This window comes from Aegilops tauschii, chromosome 6, assembly GCF_002575655.3.
Source record: "Aegilops tauschii subsp. strangulata cultivar AL8/78 chromosome 6, Aet v6.0, whole genome shotgun sequence".
NCBI classification, from domain to species: Eukaryota; Viridiplantae; Streptophyta; class Magnoliopsida; order Poales; family Poaceae; genus Aegilops; species Aegilops tauschii.
In genome coordinates this window covers 181,800,284-181,822,208 of record NC_053040.3, presented here as the reverse complement: position 1 = coordinate 181,822,208, position 21,925 = coordinate 181,800,284, and the positions used below count along the sequence as shown (strand labels likewise).

Genomic DNA, 21,925 nt, shown 5'->3' with positions numbered 1-21,925 from the left:
TTTTTCAAAGAATGCTACTAACTCAAGCTTTCCAATGCAAAAAGAATCACTCAATTCCGAGTTGATATGAGGAGTCAAAGAATTCTGAAACTGGCTTGAAAAACTGGAATAAGCTGTGTCCACGAACTTCAGAGGGCAAAAAGACCAATTTAGAAGACGATTTTGAGGTGTCAAATATTGAACTAGTCTCTGCAACTATTTAGATGCGGCTCGTCGCTAGCTTTCATTTGAGTACTCGCGGAGCCAAAACGGACTTCGTATGAGGAAGTTATGCGTGTTTTACTGAACAATGCACAAAACAGATTCCCATTCGAATTCAACTACGAGATTGAGTCTAGATAGATCCGAATTTTGTTTTTTTTCTTCTCTCTTCTTTTCCTCACACTTTTTTTCTTTTTCTTTCTCTTGTTTTTTCTCTAACTTCTTTTTCTTTTTTTTGTCTCTTTTTTGTCTCTGTCTTTTTTTCTCTCCCTCTTTCTAAGACAAACTAGATAAGATGCAGATTGGATCAAGCGAAGATGTGAACAACCTCAACTATGATTGTGACAATGAACTATGGGTAGCACGTGGTGGAAATTGATGGATGGTGTGGTGGACAGCGGAAGGGATAACGATGCAGCGGCGCGTGACTAATGTGAACAGAACTCGAAACTCTAAACGAACTAGACACTAAGACCAGCAACTCGACACGACGATGCAACCGATAATTCAATAATGCAAACAATGAAAAGAAAATTGCAAAGGCTCAGACTGGCTTGGACAAAAGGATGAATAGATCTAACTTTTTTGTGGCTTTTTCTTGAACAATAGGTAAGAAAATAAATCTAATCTAAGGGAAACTGGAAATTCTCACCGAGCAACCTGAAAACTGATACCACTTGATAGAGGCGGGAGTGTCCCGATCTTTCAATGAGATGATAACTATCGATATGGTGGAGACGACTTTGACGATCCGACTGCAAACGTGCACGACGTTGCGCCTTAGCAATCGCTAAACCAACTCCGAGAGGTTATTGACCACGCCGCAGCACAATCAACCTGACCACGAAGGTCTATTCCTGCAAGCAATTGAAGAACAAGCAAGAATATGATAATGCAATCTGAATATTGCGAATATAGATGAAGTATTGATAAAGGTGGGGATCCGTAAGCGGTCTTGGTCTGGTCGTTGGACACAAACGAAGTACACGAAGTTGCAATGGCTAACTTTTAACTAAACAAATCCCAAGGGAAAAGCTACTAGATGGATCTACTTATATAGGAGCAAGGGGTGGCGGCCAAGGAGGTGGGAGGACGTCCCAAGGCAGCCTAAAACCAACCCTAGGTCGTACAAGGCTCATGGGCCCAAGTGGAGGTGATGCAACACCTTTGGACTTGTTGTTTGACTCGGATTCTACTGCAGCGTCAGATTGTTTCGTCCATATCTCAACGCTCCGGACGAATTTAAAGGTGAATCCAATTGGGTTGGAAAGAGGACGAAATCTACTTTCCAACAAAAACAGAATCACACCAATTCGGAGTCCGTATGAAAAAGTTGTTGGCGTTTTGATTCAGGTATGTCTGTGCAGTCCGAATCTGAATCCAGAACGTGAGAGACTTGGACTCTATCTTCTCTTGGCCCAAAAGTGACGTGAGAGGACTTTTTGAACATAACCTAAACTTCTCCTTTTTCCCCTATCTTCATATGTGGATTGTACAAATGTCCCATACACCTGCAATTAGACAAAACACAAAAGTGTGTGAAGTATTTTTGTTCTGGATAACATAAATAGATTATTGAATAGTTTGCACTAGAAATCACCTGACAAATATGCATGTATGCAATATGTTTGGTCATATCTAAGGTAGTCATGTCCTCATCAGAGGTGGTCTTTCGCCGATCCGTTCGTTCGAGTCCTTGGTTGCTGCGTTGCCTTTCCTGGCTGCCGCCATGCTAGCAAGCATGGCCACTACGACGTCTTCTCTGGTGCTACCGGCAAGCAGCCGACCACACCACTGCCATGCCTCCGATGCTCCATGGTAGCCGGCCCTACATCTCCACTCAGGTACAGCTCGCCACTCCCTTCTCTCCTCTGGTATGGAATAGTTGGACTGCAGATAATGTACATATTTGTGAGATGATGCTTGTGCTATCTTGTTCACGTTCTGATGAGGAAGAAAGGAAAGTGTTGGAGCCAATGGATGTTTAGTGGGACTACGTTCTGATTTGACAAAGCTAAAGGAAGCATATATCACAAATTTCTATCGGTAATTGTTTTATCTCTCAAATTGGTTCTTTGGATGCTGAGAATTCACAATGCCTAGGTTAAATTAGTTGAGATTAGCTTGTTTTGATAATTTGTCTCAATTCAATCAAGGAAAGAGAATATGGGGATGGTGTTTCATTCTTGGCCGGTTATCGATTGCGCTTCCAAATAAAGTTGGAGCAATAATATGTGGTGGAGGCTCAAGTTGCTAGCAGGAGCTGTGATAATATAAATGTTCAACATATGAGTTTTTTGCGCTTGTGTTTTTGCAGGTGTCACCCTTTCTGTTACAGTTGGTTTTGCAGCCTGATATGTGGTTAAGAAGCTATTGTGGAGAGGTGAAGTTAGCAGGGCTGATGATTGCTTCTCCTTCCCTCTTGATATCGCTTTTCAAAACAACACTAACAACAACATCTCCACCCGAAATGCTAACCGGTGCCTGTTAATTGTAGAATCTGAAGATGGTGGAAGCTTTAGGGTTTACTAGAGATATGGCAGAGTAGGTCACCGAGGTCGGAACGAGCTGCTCAGCCCCATGCCATGACACGAAGTGATTCGTGTATTTGAATTCAAGTTCTGGCACAATACTAATAATGGATGGTCCAATTGCAACAATTTCAGGTGTTACTCAAAGAAATACACCTGGCTTGAAATGGACTATGGTAGAAGTGACAAGGAGACGGTAAGATTCACTACCTTAGGTTTTCATGAGCAACTTTCTTTGCAATTGATTTAGCACCTTCTACGTCGTAATATTTTGGTCTTGTAATATTTATTCAGAAGGAAGACTTTTGTTGTCAATCAGATAAAAGAGGCAAAGCTGGAGACTCTGATATTAGCATGATGAAGCAACAAATGATGGAAATAGGTAAGTTTCTTGATTACCGCTGCTCTTTGAACTGGTCTGAGCATCATAGCTGGAAGATCCTATAATGTGTGCCAAAACTGTGGTGATTAATTCTATGAGAGAATTTTAGAGTGAAACAAGGGACTGAATACATGGCTAGAGAGGCAAATACGTACGGTCTGCTTAGATGCAGGAGTTAGACTAACTCCTTTGGAAGTATCTTTTGATTGTTCATTGTTCTCTTGGGGGTTGTACTTTTATTCTTTAAGTATATTCATGTTGATTATTCATGTAGCATTTGCTTTTACTAATCCGTTTATATTTGGCTGCTACAAGATTACTTGTGGAAGAATATCAGTAGCATGCACTATATATGTATGCAGAAAAGACCATAGTCATGATTTTGTATTGCTCGGAGTCTCGGACCAGGATTTGTATGCACCGATCATTGTTTCAGTCTTTAGGGGTTACAGGAAAATGACATATATTAGCCAGTGCTACCACTAATAGTGCAATTGTATATTTGATGAAAGGAAGCAGGTTAACCACTCAGTATTAGAGTAAGATGCTACATGTAGAAGTACCATCTAAAAAGGAAAGATACATTACTTCGTGAAAAATCTTGGTAGAAAAATAGTGAAGACTTTTGGCTGTGGATTGTGTATAATACCACGACACTGCTATATCTGTCAAAACCTGACCTACATATAGTAGTTACTAAATGAAAATTTTGGATGAAAATACTACTGCATAATGATTCTGTTAGCAAAGCTTCATCCTCCGATGAATATGAGATGCATTCTTTAGACCCTTTAATTTCCATGAGAAGAATGTGATCTTGTGACTTGCTTGTTCATTCTCCCTTTATGCTAAATTTATTTCTTTCCAGAAGGCATACTACTGTTCTTGTGCTTCCTTTGTGCTCTCTTATCAGGTAGCATGTCATTTTTATTTTCCTTATGTTTTATATTATAGCTTGTGCAGTCTTTTCCAATTTATAAGCACTATTTCGCTAGTTAATAAATAGTTTAAATAATGAGCACTACAGTGGAGAGGTTTGTGTGACAGTCCAAGGAAGTCTCTAGCAGAATGCAGTTTTCTAGGACTAGCTTTTTAACCGTGGACTTTCCATGGAAGATGGATACATACATCTGCCTTATTCGGTGAGATCATACTATGTATCACACAACATAAATGCTTCTTGTTAGTTATTAGTAACATCGACACGACGTCCCTAAGCACAAAGGAAAAGCATGCCCATGACAACACTACATGCGTACACTTACCTTTCTGCTATGTTTCTTTTATAAGCCCTATTATTTTCAGCTTAAATATGATAAGTTAGTGTTTCATGATCCAGATAACTAAAGCTGGGTCCTCTAACTAGCCCCTGTTCAGCCCAGTGTGAGCTACACTTCAATTTGAATCAACATTATTGTATGCACATTGAAAATTACTGGAAAATTCAATTCAGAAGTAGGGGAAGATGGAAGCTCAAAAGAAAATGCACCTATATTTCTCTCTTATGATGCTGAATTTTCTATGTTTCCATAGGGTTATGACGTTTTAAAAAGGATCTCTAATACTATTTCAAAGGCAGATAGTGACGGAAAAATGGTTAGATTTACATTCATGCCGTTGAGGGCTATCTTTTATTTTGGTCTCAGAGATAACAACCTATGACCAATTCTTGTTTAGTTGTTCTTCCTTGTCACAGTTCCATGATTTCAACTAGGCTGCAGAGGGCGATTAATCTATGTAATATATTTGTTATTGTTCGCTGAATAATTTTCTTGTTTGATGTGTGATCCTGACGTGTTCTTATTGTAGGTGTTGCCGTTCACTCTCACCCTCCCATGGAGATGTCGCCGACAATGCTGCCATACATGTCCCTGCAATCATCACCCCCATCCTCATGTCTAGAGGTAGCTCAAACGATCGATCAGAGCTCATCAAATTTGAGCAGGAACTTGACTCTTATTATCATATATGTTCTTTTTTTCTATTCATTTTTTCTGCAATTTTGTAGGCTGTTGAAATGCTATTACTTGGTCCAAACATATTTTCATAGAATCTGCTTTAGTTCATTTGTGTTTCCCATTTATAACAAAATGGACTGTTGTCAATCTGAATAATATGTTTTATGAGAGAAATCCAGAAGCTGAAATTATTTTATATATATATATATATATATATATATATATATATTTATTTATATATATATATATTTATATATATATATATATATACCAAATCCAGGACATAGTTCAGTGGATCGGATGGGAGCCCTACAAAGTTACATATAGATAGAGATGATTATTTCCAAGCTTTGTAGAATGGGTGTTTCCTAGATGGCACATCGCAAGTTCTATGTGATGTGCCTTGTTGCCTCTGCCTATCTGAAGCCAAATATCAGAGAATATAATTTATTTGTCATGTTTGTCAGTTTAATTTAACTTGCTAGGAAGTGAATTCATTCTCTTGCAGGTGCTGGTAACTGCTATTATTGTTGGAACCATTGGCTATTTATACATAGATGGAAGGTAAACATTTATCTCCCTGTCAACTTGCTCCGAGAGGAGATGTCAAGGATGACGAGCAAGTTGGCATCCGTGAAGCTTCGCCGGAGCCATTCCTGCTCTTCTAGAGCCACAAGGAGAGCCTTGGCAGGCTGTACGAGTGGGAGAAGAAGCTCTATGAGGAAGTCAGGGTACGTTCGATCCAGCACACACGCTTCTCCCAGAATTCGTATGATCACTAAAAATATTACATATATTAATGCTGAAATAACCGTTCTTGTCGTCATTTGTTTGCTGGTATCTATTGATCTGCTTTGTGAATATACTCGAGTTAATTTGTTTTCCACCACCTGATAGTGACATGAATATCAATTATCTGTAGTAGTATTTATGTCAAGATTGTGGGTAGTTTTTAAAGCTATGCCAGAAGTATTTATAATTATAACTGAAAACAGGGAACATGCATGAGCTTCAAGACCCTGGTTCGTACAGTATTGAGTAAGAATGTTCTTTAGTTTGATGAGGATAAATTCAGTTTTAGTATTTTTTACAGTACTTGTAAATTCCTGAGCAAAATACAAGAAACACACAGTTAGGTGTCCGTTTGACAAAAAGAAACGCCCGAGCTTAAAGCCTTCAGAGTTGTTGAAAGTTGAAACTATACAGTTTCAATTTCTGTAGCGTCATCAGGGTGCAGCTCATGCTATCAAGATATGCCAACCTCCAAATTTATTTTTTATGCAAATCTATTTGACTCAAATGCTTAATGGTATTGATTTTACTCTGAATACTGTGGGAGATGTCATTTTGAGACTGAACTAGCCTACTTTCTTATAATCCATGATCATCACATCACTGTAGCATATAGAAAGGGGTTGGTTCATTGGTTCATCCAGCGATGACGTCAACTCGGACAAGGTAATGACATGTAATTCTGATGGTAGATTGAGCGTTTTCATTTTTAGTACATCGAATATATGATCTCAAGGAATGATGATTTTTTCCTTCCGAATCATTTGATAGATACTTCAATGATAAGCAACAAATTTGAGAAATTAGAGAGAGAGATGCTTTCATCAATTGCTTCCCCTTGAAGAAATCATTTTGTTCTGCTTTAAGGAAACCGCGCAGCATATATATTGTGGTGTTGGGATAATATGTGGACGTGATTCAGCCGCTTAGTGTCATTCTGGATTTGTGGTTTAATCTCCTAAAGATGTTGTTCAGTTTCATGCAGATGGTACCCATCGACCCTGCTACCTTCCGAAGGTTGCCATGCTATGGATTGACAACCATGGGCGTGTTTCTTCCATGCGCTGTAGAGTAGGTGGACGAGGAGAAGGGGCCAGCCCGAGCTGGACGATGGAGTGTCTTCGGAGGCGGAGGAGAGGACCAACAATAGCAGCGACACGGTGGTGTCTAGCAGGGTCAATAAGCTGACCCACAGGGCTTCACAAGGCCGTGAGACATGGCCGCAACAGTGGAGCACGTCTTTGGAAAAACGAATACGTCAGGCCAATAATATAGACCTATTAGCATATATGCATGAGCCAGCACCGTGGCCTGCTCCGCTTTATAAATGAAAACTCTTCTGCTGCCGTTCTATTTTACTCACCGTACCTTAACTGCAATGTAACGTTCACAAGTACATCAGCATGACTGGTGCGCACAGTGACGCAGAGGAGGCGCGCCCCAGCCACTAGTGACGGGATAAAGATGTCTCCATCACAAAAAGGAGGCGGCGTGCCCCGTGGCTAGCGGCAAGAACGGTTTGTTGATTTGTTCTCGATCATGTATCGATTATGGATCCATTGTTCCTCCTCCGTTTTGTTGATCATTGGTTAGCCTCGCATTCCTGTGCTGAAGCGAATTACTCCCTCCGTTCCTTTATATAAGGTGTATTTGTTTTTTCAAAAGTCAAACAAGTGAAAGTTTGACCGAGTTGTTAGAAAAATATATCAACATTCAGAATACGGAATTTATACCATTTGATTCATCGTGAAAAGTAGTTTCATATTGTATCTACTAGGTATTATAGATGTTGTTATTTTATTCTATAATCTTGGTCAAACATTTAAATGGTTGACTTGCACGGAAACCAATACACCTTATATTCTAAAACAGAGGAAGTAGTAATCGTGCACGTCTTGACTAGTACTAGAGGTTGGGGCACGCCCTTGGCGCGCCGCTTGAGGCATGCTTGTGGTGCACTTGTATTGCTGAAGCGCTTCATTGTGTCTCAGGTGCGGCCATTTTCACACTTGACAAACTTCATTTAGGAAAAAAAAATCCAAAAAAAGCAGGCAAAACTTTATATTCATATTCCACAAGAATTTGTTCACTTCCAACCATGTTCAACATATTTGTGAATATCATCAAAAAGGAAGTCTACATACGGGAACAACATACACTAAGTGAAAAGATTGCACACCTAAAATTTATATGCCTTGCAAAGCCATGAACTCATTTGTACACTACATTTCTCGCGGTTCCTCGAGATAAAGTGGAATTGAGAAATCTTATACATACTGACATCGTTGTAATTTCACATCCCAGTGACTATCAATTGATATTCATCAATACTCCATACTTTATAAGCCAATCTTGCAAAGGGATGGAAGGAAACATATACCTACAGTTTCACAAAATCCACAATGGACATTCTATTAAATATAAAAACAAATGGAAACATATACCTGCAGCTTCACAAAAGCCACTATATATATAGCTTGTCACAGAACTAGTTAAGGCTTGCTAAACACTTAACGGTTTAAAAGTAAGTAAAAAATATGAAATAAATAGGGGAGCCTCACTCTAATATAATAAGATGGTCCAATAGTGTGATTGTGAAAAAATGCATTTATGTGTCCTCGGCGAAAAAACAAGCATTTCAGCTCACTCCAAGATCAATATATATTGAACCATTTGTTCTTTTTGTCTAGGACACATGCAGTCATATTTTTTTAATCCATCCATTGGATCATGTTATATTATAGGTGTGTTGGTTCAGTATTTTTTTCAAGATTTTTGAGAACTTTTACACCGTCGAAAACCTTAACTAGTTCTGTGGTAAGCTATTGTAGAAAATCCTACTCCCACACACACACACACACACACACACACACACACACGCACACACACACACACACACACACACACATATATATATATATATATATGTTTCCTACAAGCAGTGGTAGTTACCACCACTTGCGTTTTGTATGTTGTATGTAGTATCTGTCGAAATCGAGAGTATGTACGTATAGTATGTAGTATATAACAATGGTTAGGTAGTATATACCTTGTTTTGAGTATGCCATTTTTTACGTACAAATATGTACGTATTTCACAAATATAACAAAAACTATGGGTTCATATGCAATTTTTTCATGTAACTTGCTTTGAAATATCTTAGATATAGTATATGAACATATTTAAAATAATAAATAAGTATATATAGTAGCACATGGTAGTATATGAGACATGTAGCGTGGTAGCATATATATATATATATGATCTCAGTTTACATAATCTATCAAACAAATACATGATCCCAGTCCTCGTGATCACAAAAGAAGTCAAGAGTTAGTGTGCTAAAGAAAACTTTCTAACCCACTTTAATTGCCAAAGAGAACCATTAGTCATTGAATTGTCATCCATACATGGTCAACTTATTTCAGTTCGGCCACCCCTCAAATGTTTTGTATAGACGAAGACTTCACATAATTATAGTGCAAAATAAACACCTACCGAATATATGGATCATTGCATAGCCTCTCATCAATACATTTGTAAAGAAACTCTAGCAACTCATTAAGGAAACACAAATACTATCAACTTGTTTTAAAATGCAAAAATGGATTTCAAGTTCCTTCTTCTTTCTTGTGATGAAATTCACCCAATTCAAGAGATGGCGAACTAAACTCAACAATCTCATGACTCAAGTTAGCAATCCTTTTATACTTTTTTTGTGAGAGGCGTGTTTTAAATAGTTGGCACCCATCTTCTTGGATGCAATATTACCATCTAACCTTCTATGGCCAGACAGTGATATACAAGCTGAAAGTGAAATAGTTGTTCACTTGGATCATCTAGTAGTCTAGATGAGATTTTACCTACAAGGGGCGTCGTCAGTAAGATAGGAGTTCCCAACAATCATTAATACATAATCACTGACGGATGGTATGTCTTGGAAATTTAACTTCAGATATATCTTTAAGCCACACATATATCTCCAACCGAAGCAAAGAAACCACATACATATACAGATGTATCTTAGTAAGAACCATTCATCTTCAACTACATCATCAACTGTATCCTAAGACAAATCATCAACTCTGGTCAGAACAAAAGGTCCCCATGTAGCCTATCTAAATTGATATATGATGAAAATATTGCTTCCAAAGAAACACAAGTTGCAATTTTGTAGTATGGAGAAACAATACAAAATAAAAGGAAAACTAAACTACTATCTTCAGATTTGCGCCTATCCTCTTTGTTGTATAAAAGAAGAAGAGAAGAAGAGTGGGCATACCTCCAGACGGGTTGGAGAGGATGAAAGAGGAGGAAAGAGGAGTTGCTAGGTGGTAGCCTTTGCCGCTGCTCACCTCGCTGCTAGTGTCATGGATCTGGAGCTCGGTGGAAAGGGGGCTCCCGTGGACATGAGAAAGTGCTCGTAGAAGGGCCAGGGACAAGGTGGAGGCGCAGCGAACAATTTCCGGCATCGTTGCTTCCCATCTGACTTGCCCAATCCCGGCCACCGAGGCACGACGCCTTCGACCCAACGCCTCTCGACCGCTCTGGAGACACCATCGACTCCCAGAGCCACCCCCTCACCTGCTCAGGCTCCTTCACTCGATGGCCGTGGATGAGGACGATGGGACGGGGTAGATTTGGTGGAGAAAGAAGGCGGCGGCGGAGCACCAGGGAGGGGACGAGAGAGGAAGGAAAGGATGCGTGTGAGAGGAACCGAAGAGGAAGAGCTGGGCTGCCTTCAAGGGGAAGGAAGGAAAATTCCTTCCTCTCCATCTCTGTTTTACCGAGGGAGGTGTTATCTGGGAAGGTTTCTCACCAAAAAATAAAACATCGTTTCAGCCACAACGAGCCAATCAGGAACGGCAGCGCGAGCGATTAAACAGTGTGTTGATGCCGCCAGGGCTCGCCCTTTGCGCCACCGTTAATGGGCTGTATTACAAGTAACAGAGAGATTTCTTGATTGCACTAGAAGGTTATCAATTAACACACATATCTAATCTAATATCATGGTGCGAATTAACAAGCATAGAAAACCCCGGGCATGTTGTTTCTGGAATAAACCAAAATTCGAGGGATTAATTATTATGTAGGATTAACATGCGAAGAGAAACTAAATTATTAATTGATTTTCCCTGATTGTCAATCTTAGATTATTTTGCAGGATTAACATGCGAAATCAATTAGCGCTTGTTTCCATTTAATCGTGTAGTTTTGGAAATAAACAAAAATTTCCCATTCATGATATATACTCCCTCCATTCCTTTATGTATGCACTTTCAGTCATTAGATACCCTTTTCCATATGGAAAACGTTTGGAGCTGCTGCGTCGGCTGAGCGTTCGGTTGGTCGCACGCGAGCCAGGGGATCCATCGCCATCTTGTGGACAACAACGCGTGCCCCTCCCCTTCCTCGTCAACGCGCTCAGCTACGCAGCTCCGCACACCACAGCGTCGTTGCAGCTCTGACCGCCCGTCCCACACAACAAGTCGCCGTCGCAACCCTCCTCCCCCTCCCCCCCTAAGAGCTCCCTCTCCCCAGTCCTTTTCTCTTCGATTACCAATGCTCGAGGGGACCGATCCCCTAATTCCCGACGGCCATCTCTCATCCGAGTTAAACACGACAACACGTGACAAGCAACCGGCGGCATTCCAAAACGCTTGAACCAGAGGTGCCTCGTTGCTACAACCATGGCGACTAGCGGAGATGCAACCGTGACGCCGGGACAGCTACAAATGGCGGTGCCCGTGCTACAACCATGGACACAAAATGCTACATCTAGTAGATAAAAAAGCTTCAACCAGACTTTGGAACACATGAAAAGTTGCAACCGTTTTAACAAAAGCTTCAACCAGAGATTGAAAAATCTTCAGCCAGCTGATACGTCTCCAACGTATCTATAATTTTTGATTGTTCCATGCTATTATATATTCTGTTTTGGATGTTTAATGGGCTTATTTATAAACTTTTATATTATTTTTGGGACTAACCTATTAACCGGAGGCCCAGCCAAATTGCTGGTTTTTTTTGCCTATTTCAGTGTTTCGCAGAAAAAAGATATCAAACGGAGTCCAAACGGAATGAAACCTTCGGGAGCGTGATTTTTGGAACAAACATGATCCAAAGGACTTGGAGTGGACATCAAGCAACCAACGAGGCGGCCACGAGGCAGGGGGCGCGCCCACCCCCCCAGGCGCGCCCTCCACCCTCGTGGGCCCCTCGTGGCTCCACCGACCTACTTCTTCCTCCTATATATACCTACGTACCCCCAAACCATCGAGGAGCACCAAGAAAACCTAATTCCACCGCCGCAACCTTCTGTACCCGTGAGATCCCATCTTGGGGCCTTTTCCGGCGTCCTGCCGGAGGGGGCATTGATCATGGAGGGCTTCTACATCAACACCATAGCCTCTCCGATGATGTGTGAGTAGTTTACCTCAGACCTTCGGGTCCATAGTTATTAGCTAGATGGCTTCTTCTCTCTCTTTGGATCTCAATACAAAGTTCTCCTTGATTCTCTTGGAGATCTATTCGATGTAATCTTCTTTTGCGGTGTGTTTGTGAAATCCGATGAATTGTGGGTTTATGATCAAGATTATCTATGAACAATATTTGAATCTTCTCTGAATTCTTTTATGTATGATTGGTTATCTTTGCAAGTCTCTTCGAATTATCAGTTTGGTTTGGCCTACTAGATTGATCTGTCTTGCAATGGGAGAAATGCTTAGCTTTGGGTTCAATCTTGCGGTGCTCGATCCCAGTGACAGTAGGGGAAACGACACGTATTGTATTGTTGCCACCGAGGATAAAAAGATGGGGTTTATATCATATTGCATGAGTTTATCCCTTTACATCATGTCATCTTGCTTAAAGCGTTACTCCGTTCTTATGAACTTAATACTCTAGATGCATGCTGGATAGCGGTCGATGTGTGGAGTAATAGTAGTAGATGCAGGCATGAGTCGGTCTACTTGTCACGGACGTGATGCCTATATAAATGATCATACCTAGATATTCTCATAACTATGCTCAATTCTATCAATTGCTCGACAGTAATTCGTTCACCCACCGTAATACTTATGCTCTTGAGAGAAGCCACTAGTGCAACCTATGGCCCCCGGGTCTATTTTCCATCATATTAATCTCCCGTTATTTCCATTACTGTTTACTTTGCTTTCTTTACTTTTACTCTTTATCATAAAAATACCAAAAATATTATCTTATCATCTCTATCAGACCTCACTCTCGTAAGTGACCGTGAAGGGATTGACAACCCCTTTATCGCGTTGGTTGCGAGACTCTTATTTGTTTGTGTAGGTACAAGGGACTTGAGCATGACCTCCTACTGGATTGATACCTTGGTTCTCAAAAACTGAGGAAAATACTTACGCTACTTTACTGCATCACCCTTTCCTCTTCAAGGGAAAACCAACGCAGTGCTTAAGAGGTAGCACCAGCCATTACAAAAGCTTGAACCAGACTTTCTCGAACACATGAAAAATTGTAACCGTTTAAAAAAAGCTTCGTCCAGCAGATGAAAAATCTTTTACCAGAGATTGAGAAAGCTTCAACCAAAATGTTGTAACCAGCGGTGCCAGTTTTGCTGGAACCGGCGGCGTCTTTTGCTACACCGGCGACTCAAATTATTGCGACCCTCCACGGCGAGCTACAACCGGTGACGATGACAGCGAGGCGTTTTTGCTGCAATCGTATCTATTATTTGCTACTACCGCCTACTTGTTTTGCTACATCCATTTTCCTCATGAAACTACCCATGCGATGCTTCAATGGGGATGAGATGTTGGCGGTGGGTTTCTGCGAACCACGATGGTAGCGACGAGCACAGCGACGAGCATAACGAGGACGGCGCAACGCTTGGAGCGGCAGGGGCGGTGCGATGCTCCAACAGGAGGCGACAACAAGCACGGCGCTGCATGAGGAAGAAGTAGGGCGAACCATTTTTGATGGAATCCAATGCCCACGAGGATGCATCAAACGGCTGCAGTGCGACCGACCCAAATTTGGGCCAGCGCGCCGGCGCGTATCATCCCCTTTCCATACTTAGCGAACAAGACTTACTAATGACAGACAACCACTTATTGTATTTCTCAATTTCTCCTTAGAGCAAGTACAATAGTGGGTTATAAGCCCGCTTACATAGCAGTTTCCCTATGTGGAGGAGAGAGACAAGGAAAAAGTGAAGAAGTGGATTCTCATGCAAGAGCTAGGCTCTATTCGTGCTCCTAGGCAAAAGCATTTAATGAGAGGACGGAGATAGAGAGAAAGCGAAAAAATGTGAGCTTATAGTCAAGCTTATAGCCGACTCTATTGTATGACCAGTTAATAATGTTAACACTTGCTGACATGGCATGTCCATATTGCCAGCAGCTGGCTATACTATTAACCATGCTCTTACAGCTGTATGATTGGGTGTTTAATTGCATGCTGCTAATTCTGTTCGGAGGGGGTAAGGTTATTTTTTTACAAAACATGCCATATATTAATTAATCCAGAGAAATGTTCTTACAATCATTCGTTACAGCATACACCACGCAGGGCGGAACAGAATTAAAAAGAATCCCATCGAACCTAGTACTAAAGCTAAACTTAGCAATCTCATGTGCCGCCCCATTGGCAATCCGACTTATCTTTGAAATATTAAAATTTTGGATCATACTGGATATACTCAGAGCCTCATTCATCATATCAGCTAGAGAGGACATGTCAAGCTTCTCATTTGCAAAAAAACGAATGTACGAAAGCACAGTCAGTCTCTAAAACAATAGATTGATGAAGGGTGATACCTATATAAAGTCCTGCAAGGTAGGCGCGTAGCTCAGCTTCATTCACACTGGTACACCGATCAATAAAATCCCACGAAGAAACAATAATTTCTCCTGAAGAATTACAAGCTACAACCCCCACACTGGCTGCATTAGTACTCTCCACAAAACTAGCGTCAACATTGATATTGATATGGTCATCAGTGGGAGGAGTACACACCACATGATCTTTTAATGGTGCATAATCAGCAACAACAGCGCTCTCCTTCTCCTTACCTTTTTTGCTAGCGTTCAATTGAACGGTGTCGTGACTGGACGTGAAAGTGGCCAATAATTGTCCATAAAATATGCAGAGGCATTAACGGATTCTTTTCCATTCCCAAAAATTAAATCATTTCTCAAATGCCATGCTCGCCAGAAAAGAAAAAAGATTTGCTCCCTCTGCTGCAAGCCCAACTGCGCCAGCAAAATCAATAACCAATCTGGTCCCGTGCACTTGAAGAACTCTTCATCCGGAATATTCTATAGCTCTCTCAAGGCCAGTCGTAGAGCACGAGCTTTAGAACAGCTCACCAGAGCATGAAAGATGTCTTTATCTTGTATACCACAAATAGAACATATACATGAATCAGTCTGATGGTGCTTAACTCAATTCATCTGGACCGCCAAGCTATTGGTAGCAGCTCGCCCGCAAAAATCTTGATCTTTTGAGGGATATTTGCCTTCCATATTAACTCCCAAATCCCTCTTTCCACCTCTGGTTCGCCACTAGCTTAGCCAACAGGATCCTGACTATCCTTCAATTTAAGCGCAAAATGGTATGCACTTTTAACAGAGAATATACCATTCTTCTCGTGGTGCCATGCAACAAAATCACCATCCCTAGAGGCCTAAATACGAATCTTAAGAATTTCCTCCGCATCATGTGGATAGAAAAGATACTTGATCCTGCATACTTTCTCCGTTCCAGTAGTGATCTTGCAGGATACCATGTTGGGCAGAGTAGCTCCTGATGAGAACCCAATCCCTCCTTTTGGCAACCCTCACCCAGTCCCACTACAAGCTAATTTTCATCAGAACCAGCATAATCACTTTCTGGGTCCTCTACAGCATCATGATCAACCTCCACAGCATGATCTCAATCTGCAGCTTGCTCCTAACAATAATGCTCTGGTGGAGGAAGATGAACCAGATTTACGTGGATGGGGCCACTGGGCCCTGCCTGCAAAGAATGAGCTTGTGGACCAGGAATTACATGCTGGTGAATTTATGAATCTCAATGAGATTATGGAGCCCATGGAGGAGGTTCGGGATCAGCAGGGTATGATTGGACCAGGAGATAGTAACATCACCTTGTCACAGGAGCCCCCAAATGACAATGCTGAGACTGCTGCTTCTGCTAATGGGCCTTTGGCGCCAGCCCTCCCTGATTTGAATGTGGTGGTTGGGCCTCAGGAACAGATTGACCCAATTCCCATAAGGGCCCATGAGCATCAGGTTACTGGGTCACTATATGAAGATCCTAGCCTGGTAGCTATTTTGCAACATCATTCTGAACCCATCTGGTCTGCCGAGGATCCAATGCAATTGGAAGTTTTCAATTCTGCTTCATATGTTAACAAGCAGATTGACACTACACCTGCAACATCTAGCCAGAAGTCACCCATTGGAAGGATTAGCAACATGGAAAACAGAGTTGTTTCTCAGAGAACTGGAAAAGACATGAGCATTGTTGAGGACAGAGGCATTATTTTGAAACAAAACAGAGTTTTACCTGCAGTAGAGCATGGCCAAGAGGCACATCAGCTTGCTACAGAACCAAACAGTGATCCTCCTCTCCCTGAGACTCAAGACACTAAAGATATTCCCATCCGAGCTGATCAAAATCCAGGTGATTCTTTCTCTGAAACTTCTGCACCTCCTGGGTTTTCCCAACCCATTTACCTACCTTATTTGCAACCTCCTGAGAGTTCCACAACCCTCAATTCCCCAGATTTTCCACTGGAAGAACTGCTTGGTAAGGAAGGAGACCTCACTTAGGAAACTCATTTTTCTCCTAAGGAGAACAGCAAAGTCATCATTCAGGTACCTATGGAGTGGGTTAACTTTCTCTCTGTCACTTTTCTTACTCCTGATAAATTTGAGTGGGCTCAGAAATTTATTAAGTCTCAAGTTTGGGAGATCATTGCTCAGAATAAGGAGATTAAGAATTGCCTGCCTTTTGCCATCCCAGAATCATGCCCAGATTCTAATAGTGTGTCATGTTTAATGAATAATCCCTAGGATCAGGAAAATACTCCTTCTGCTAAGGGAGATTCTCAGGAAATATCTGCCTCCTCAACATCTGCTCTTCATCAGAATTGGAAGAGGAAAGAAAAGGGTCCACTGGTGGAAACTGAGGTAAGAAGGAGTTGCAGACTGCAACAATTGCAAAAAGGATTTAAGAAATCTGTTTGTATGGACAAAGATTGTTTAGCTTGTCACTCTCTGACTCCTTCCATCCCTACCAAAGTTATTAAGAACTTGAATACATCTTTTCGCAAGGTTAATGCTCAGAACACTTCAGAAGAGAAGCTCTCCAACATCCCCAAGAAGGCAAAAACCAACAGCAAGCCTAAGGAAGGAAACATGGTTCCCAAGGGTGGTAGCAAGTCCAAGGAGAGCAGCATGGTGTCAAAGGGCACCAGCAAAACTCTGAATTAATCCTGCTGGTCCAATGGGACATGTAATAAACCAGTTATCTTCCTTTATTTTGGTCTTTTGGGTAACTAGTAACAGTTCATCAAGAAGACAGACTAAGATGCATGGTTCCCTGAATGGAACAGATATGTTTGACTGTTTTGTGCTTAAGTTAGAACCTTCCATGCTTATTGTATCTCTAAAATGTCTGATTTGTTCTGAGATACATCCTGTCATGTTGATGCCAGTGAAACCAGTGTGTCACATTAATTCCAGGGGATCAGTTACCAAGTATAAATACATATCAGTGTTGTTTCTGCAACATTTTGATCATGGCTAGAAATTGGAACGTTTTAAATTAGAATATTAGGGGCCTCAATGATCCAAAAATGGGATGCTATATCAAATAAGATTGAGGAGTCAGGTTGCTCAGTGCTATGTCTTCAAGAAACAAAAAGAGAGAATTTTGATCAATCTTATCTCAGGAACTTCTGTCCCAAAAGACTCTCTAAATTTGAATTCCTTCCCTCCATTGGTGCTTCTGGAGTAATCCTCACTGCTTGGAATGATAGCATCTTCTCTGGTCACATCTTCCATCAAAATGCCTTCTCTCTATCAATCCATTTCACATGTAAACTCAATGGTTCTGTCTGGATCTTGACTAATGTCTATGGGCCTTGTAATCCTGAAGATAGAATTTCCTTTTTAGTCTGGCTTCAGAACTTCCAAATTGATGTTGAGATGAGTTGGATGATTCTTGGTGACTTTAATTACATCAGGTATCCACAAAACATGAATAGGGAAGGTGGAAGTATTAATGACATGCTGCTATTCAATGAAGTAATAAGCAGACAAGCTTTGGTTGAGATCCCACTCAAGGGCAGAAACTACACTTGGAGCAATATGCAAGACGCACCACTACTAGAGAAGCTAGATTGGTGCTTTACATATAAATCTTGGGCTCTCTCTTTCCCATCAACTTTGGCCATTCCCCTAGCTAAAACAACTTCTGATTATACTCCTGTGCTTATCAAGATTGGTACCTCAATCCCTAAATCACAGATCTTCAGGTTTGAAACTACTGGACTAAACATGCACAATTTAAAGAGGTAGTGAAGCAAATTTGGGAACAAGATGTTCAGGAAGTGGATAGTGCCAATGTATTGCTGCAAAATTCAAGAGGCTAAGGAAGGGCCTGAAAATTTTGGCAAGGACTATATCAAATATGAAGGCCACCATTGAGAAAACTAACTTCATGATCTTATGTTATGATGTTATTGAGGAGTACAGAGATTTATCTACTGAGGAAGCCAATGGTAGACTTATCTTAATTGAACATCTGAGAGAGATTAATGAGCATCAAAGGATATACTGGAAACAGAGAGCTACCATTAGAAAGATAAGAATGGGTGAGGCAAACACTAAGTATTTCCAAGCTAAAGCCACCATCAAGCACAGGAACAACCACATTGTTGTCTTAAGGGATGAGGATGGTTTTGAACATCAGGAGCACCAAGCCAAAGCAGCTATTCTTTTCAGAGCATTTAAGAACAGGATTGGTACTGCATCCAAACCCGAAAACCCACTGTTTCTGCACACTCTGCTTCAACAACCTTTGGATCTCTCTGAATTGGAACTCCCCTTCACCAAAGAGGAAATTGATGATGTGATTAAACACATTCCTGCAGATAAATCCCCAGGCCCAGATGGATTTAATACCAAATTTCTTAAGGTTTGCTGGGACATCATTGCCCCTGATTTCTATAGATTAATAGAAGATTTTCACAAGGGGACTGTCAACCTTCAGAGCATAAACTACTCTTTCATAACACTCATTCCTAAGAAAGATGCTGCTATTCTGCCAAATGATTTTAGACCTATCTCTCTCTTGAATTGCACATTGAAGATCATCACGAAGTTGTTGGCTAACAAACTACAGAAAGTTATCCTCTCCTTAGTGCACCAGAATCAATATGGTTTTCTTTTCAACAGATGCATTCAGGATTGTCTAGCTTGGTCATATGAATATATTCATCAGTGCAATCAGTCAAACAAGGAGCTGGTTCTATTGAAATTGGACTTTGAGAAGGCCTTTGATATGCTTAATCATGATACCATCTTGGAAATTCTAGAAGCTAAAGGTTTTAGAAGTAGATGGATTCAATGGATTAAGATGATATACAGTACTGGTTTTTCTTCTGTGCTACTTAATGGGGTCCCAGGCAAACAATTTTTGTGAAAATGTGGAGTAAGACAAGGAGACCCACTGTCTCCCCCCATCTTTGTTATTGCAGCAGATATTTTACAAACAATGTTGAATGAGGCAAAAAGAAATGATCTGATCCCAGCACCATTGATTCATCAGTCCAGCCAAGATTATCCCATTATTCAATATGCCGATGATACCATTTTGATAGCAAATGCAGAGGCTACACAGCTACACAACATCAAGAACCTTTTGCTCCACTTTGCAGCATACACTAGCCTCAAAGTAAACTACTCCAAGTCCACCATGATTTCCATCAATACTCCTGAGCACAAGATGCAGATTCTCTCAGACATTTTGGGATGTCAGATTGGTACCTTACCTCTGTCGTACTTAGGCCTTCCTCTCAGCCTCAGCAAACCAAGGGTTGAAGATTTTCTGCCATTACTGAAAAGAGTTGAAAATAGGCTGATGAGCTGCTCAACTTTGCTTTCTACTGGTGATAAGCTCACACTCATTAAATTAGTTTTCTCCAGTCTGCCCATTTATTTCATGTGCTCCCTTCAGATTCCAATTATAGTGGTAAATCAACTTCACAGCCACTTCAGAAACTGTTTTTGGAGGAAATATGGTTCTCAAGACAGAGGGGCAGTTCTGATTGCTTGGAGCACTGCCTGCCAACCCAAGGCTAATGGAAGACTTGGCATCTTAAATATTGAGGTGCACAACCAGGCGCTGCTCATGAAACAAGTGCACAAATTCCTCAATAAAGAGAATATTCCATGGGTTAATATCATTTGGGAAACTTACTATTGCGTGGGGATCGATAGGTGGGCTCCTTTTGGTGGAAAACCGTGCTCAAACTTCTGCCTCTCTACAAAGCATTTGCTGTTTCTTCTGGTCATTCTGGTAACACAACTCTATTCTAGTCAGACTGCTAGTGGGACCAGCCACTCCTCAACAAATTCCCTGAGCTTAGCTCTTGCAGAAACAACAATAATGTTTCCCTTCAGCAAATTCTGAACACTGAAGATTTGGCATCCCATTTTCATACACCATTATCACATCAGACTTTTCTGCAGTTTAATGCTCTACAAGAATGCCTACAAGGAAGAAGTGACATGCAAGGAAATGATAGATGGTCCATTATTGGATGTTCCAGAGGATATTCCTCTATCCAGATGTATGCACACATGATGGGACCCACTAAAGTACACTCTTTGTTCCAGGATATTTGGAAAACAGCATGCCGTTTGAGGCACTAGATTTTCTTTTGGATGCTTCTACATGATAGTGTCAACTCCAGGAATTTACTTCATAGAATGGTCTTGAACAGCTACAATTGTGTGCTTTGTGCAGACAATACTGAGGAAACAAACATGCACTCATTCTGGGACTATCCATTTGCCTTGCTTTGTTGGGATAGGATCATCCCGAATAGGAAAAGAGGTATATCAGTTATTGATGATATCCAATTGGCTCTTCAGCATCTGCCCCAAAGCATTTCCCTAGAGGTTATCATCATGGGCTGTTGGGGTATTTGGTCGGTCATAAATGATAAAATTTTCAGACATGCTGCTTCACATGTGCAAGGATGGAGTTACTATCTTCAGGAAGGGCTCAAAGGAGTGCAAATTAGAGCTACGCAAGCAAAAGCGCAAAGGATTAGGGACTGGATAGATCTTCATTGTTAATTTCCATGTTTCATAAAACTGGTATTGGTTGATGTTAGGTTTCTCACTTGTATTTTGTATATAATTTATTAATGAAAATACCGTAGAACAATTGTTCTATGGTCAGTGCTTAAAAAAAGACACTTGATCAAAATTTCATCCCAACACTTACGCCCGCTCATGAATAAATCAGATACCCACTTTAAGCTGGTATTATGCCTTCTAGCTGAAATTTGTAGGCCATGCCTCCTAAGTATCCAATTATCCGTCCAAATATTAATACTAGATCCATCACATACGCGCCAAATGATCCCCTTCTTAAGAAGTTCCAGGCCATGTGTAATACCTTGCCAAGTCACATAAGTAGCATGCGGAAACACCGTATCCAGAATATGTCCATGAGGGTAATACTTTTCCTTCATCAACTTTGCACACAACGAGTCCGGATAAACCAACAACCGCCATGCCTGTTTGGCCAAAAGAGCTTGATTAAAAAGTCTGAGATCAGGAAAGCCCATGTCACCCTTCCCTTTTGGTCTTGTTAGTTTGTCCCACGCCAACCAATGTGTTTTCCTTCTTTCTTCTTCATCTCCCCACCAAAAATTCCTTATAATCTAGGATAACTCCTCACAAAGGGAAGCCGGAAATTGAAAACACCCATAGCATACACAGTTAGAGCCTGAATTACTGTTTTGATTAAATCTTCCTTGACTCCACAAG

The 21,925-nt window shown here is 41.0% G+C and overlaps 2 long non-coding RNA genes across 2 annotated transcripts; one reads left to right on the top strand and one right to left on the bottom strand.

Moving 5' to 3' along the window:
- The first annotated feature begins 1,669 nt into the window (after nucleotides 1–1,669).
- Nucleotides 1,670–5,808, top strand: LOC109781271 (uncharacterized). The gene is made up of 5 exons (XR_012186830.1): nucleotides 1,670–2,247; nucleotides 2,519–2,928; nucleotides 3,027–4,256; nucleotides 4,924–5,018; nucleotides 5,581–5,808. It is a non-coding gene; the product is annotated as an uncharacterized lncRNA (long non-coding RNA).
- Nucleotides 5,809–7,864: 2,056 nt separating this feature from the next.
- Nucleotides 7,865–10,690, bottom strand: LOC109781273 (uncharacterized). Its single transcript, XR_012187495.1, has 2 exons — nucleotides 9,728–10,690; nucleotides 7,865–8,244 (listed from the first exon to the last, which is right to left on the bottom strand). It is a non-coding gene; the product is annotated as an uncharacterized lncRNA (long non-coding RNA).
- Between the last annotated feature and the right edge of the window lie 11,235 nt (nucleotides 10,691–21,925).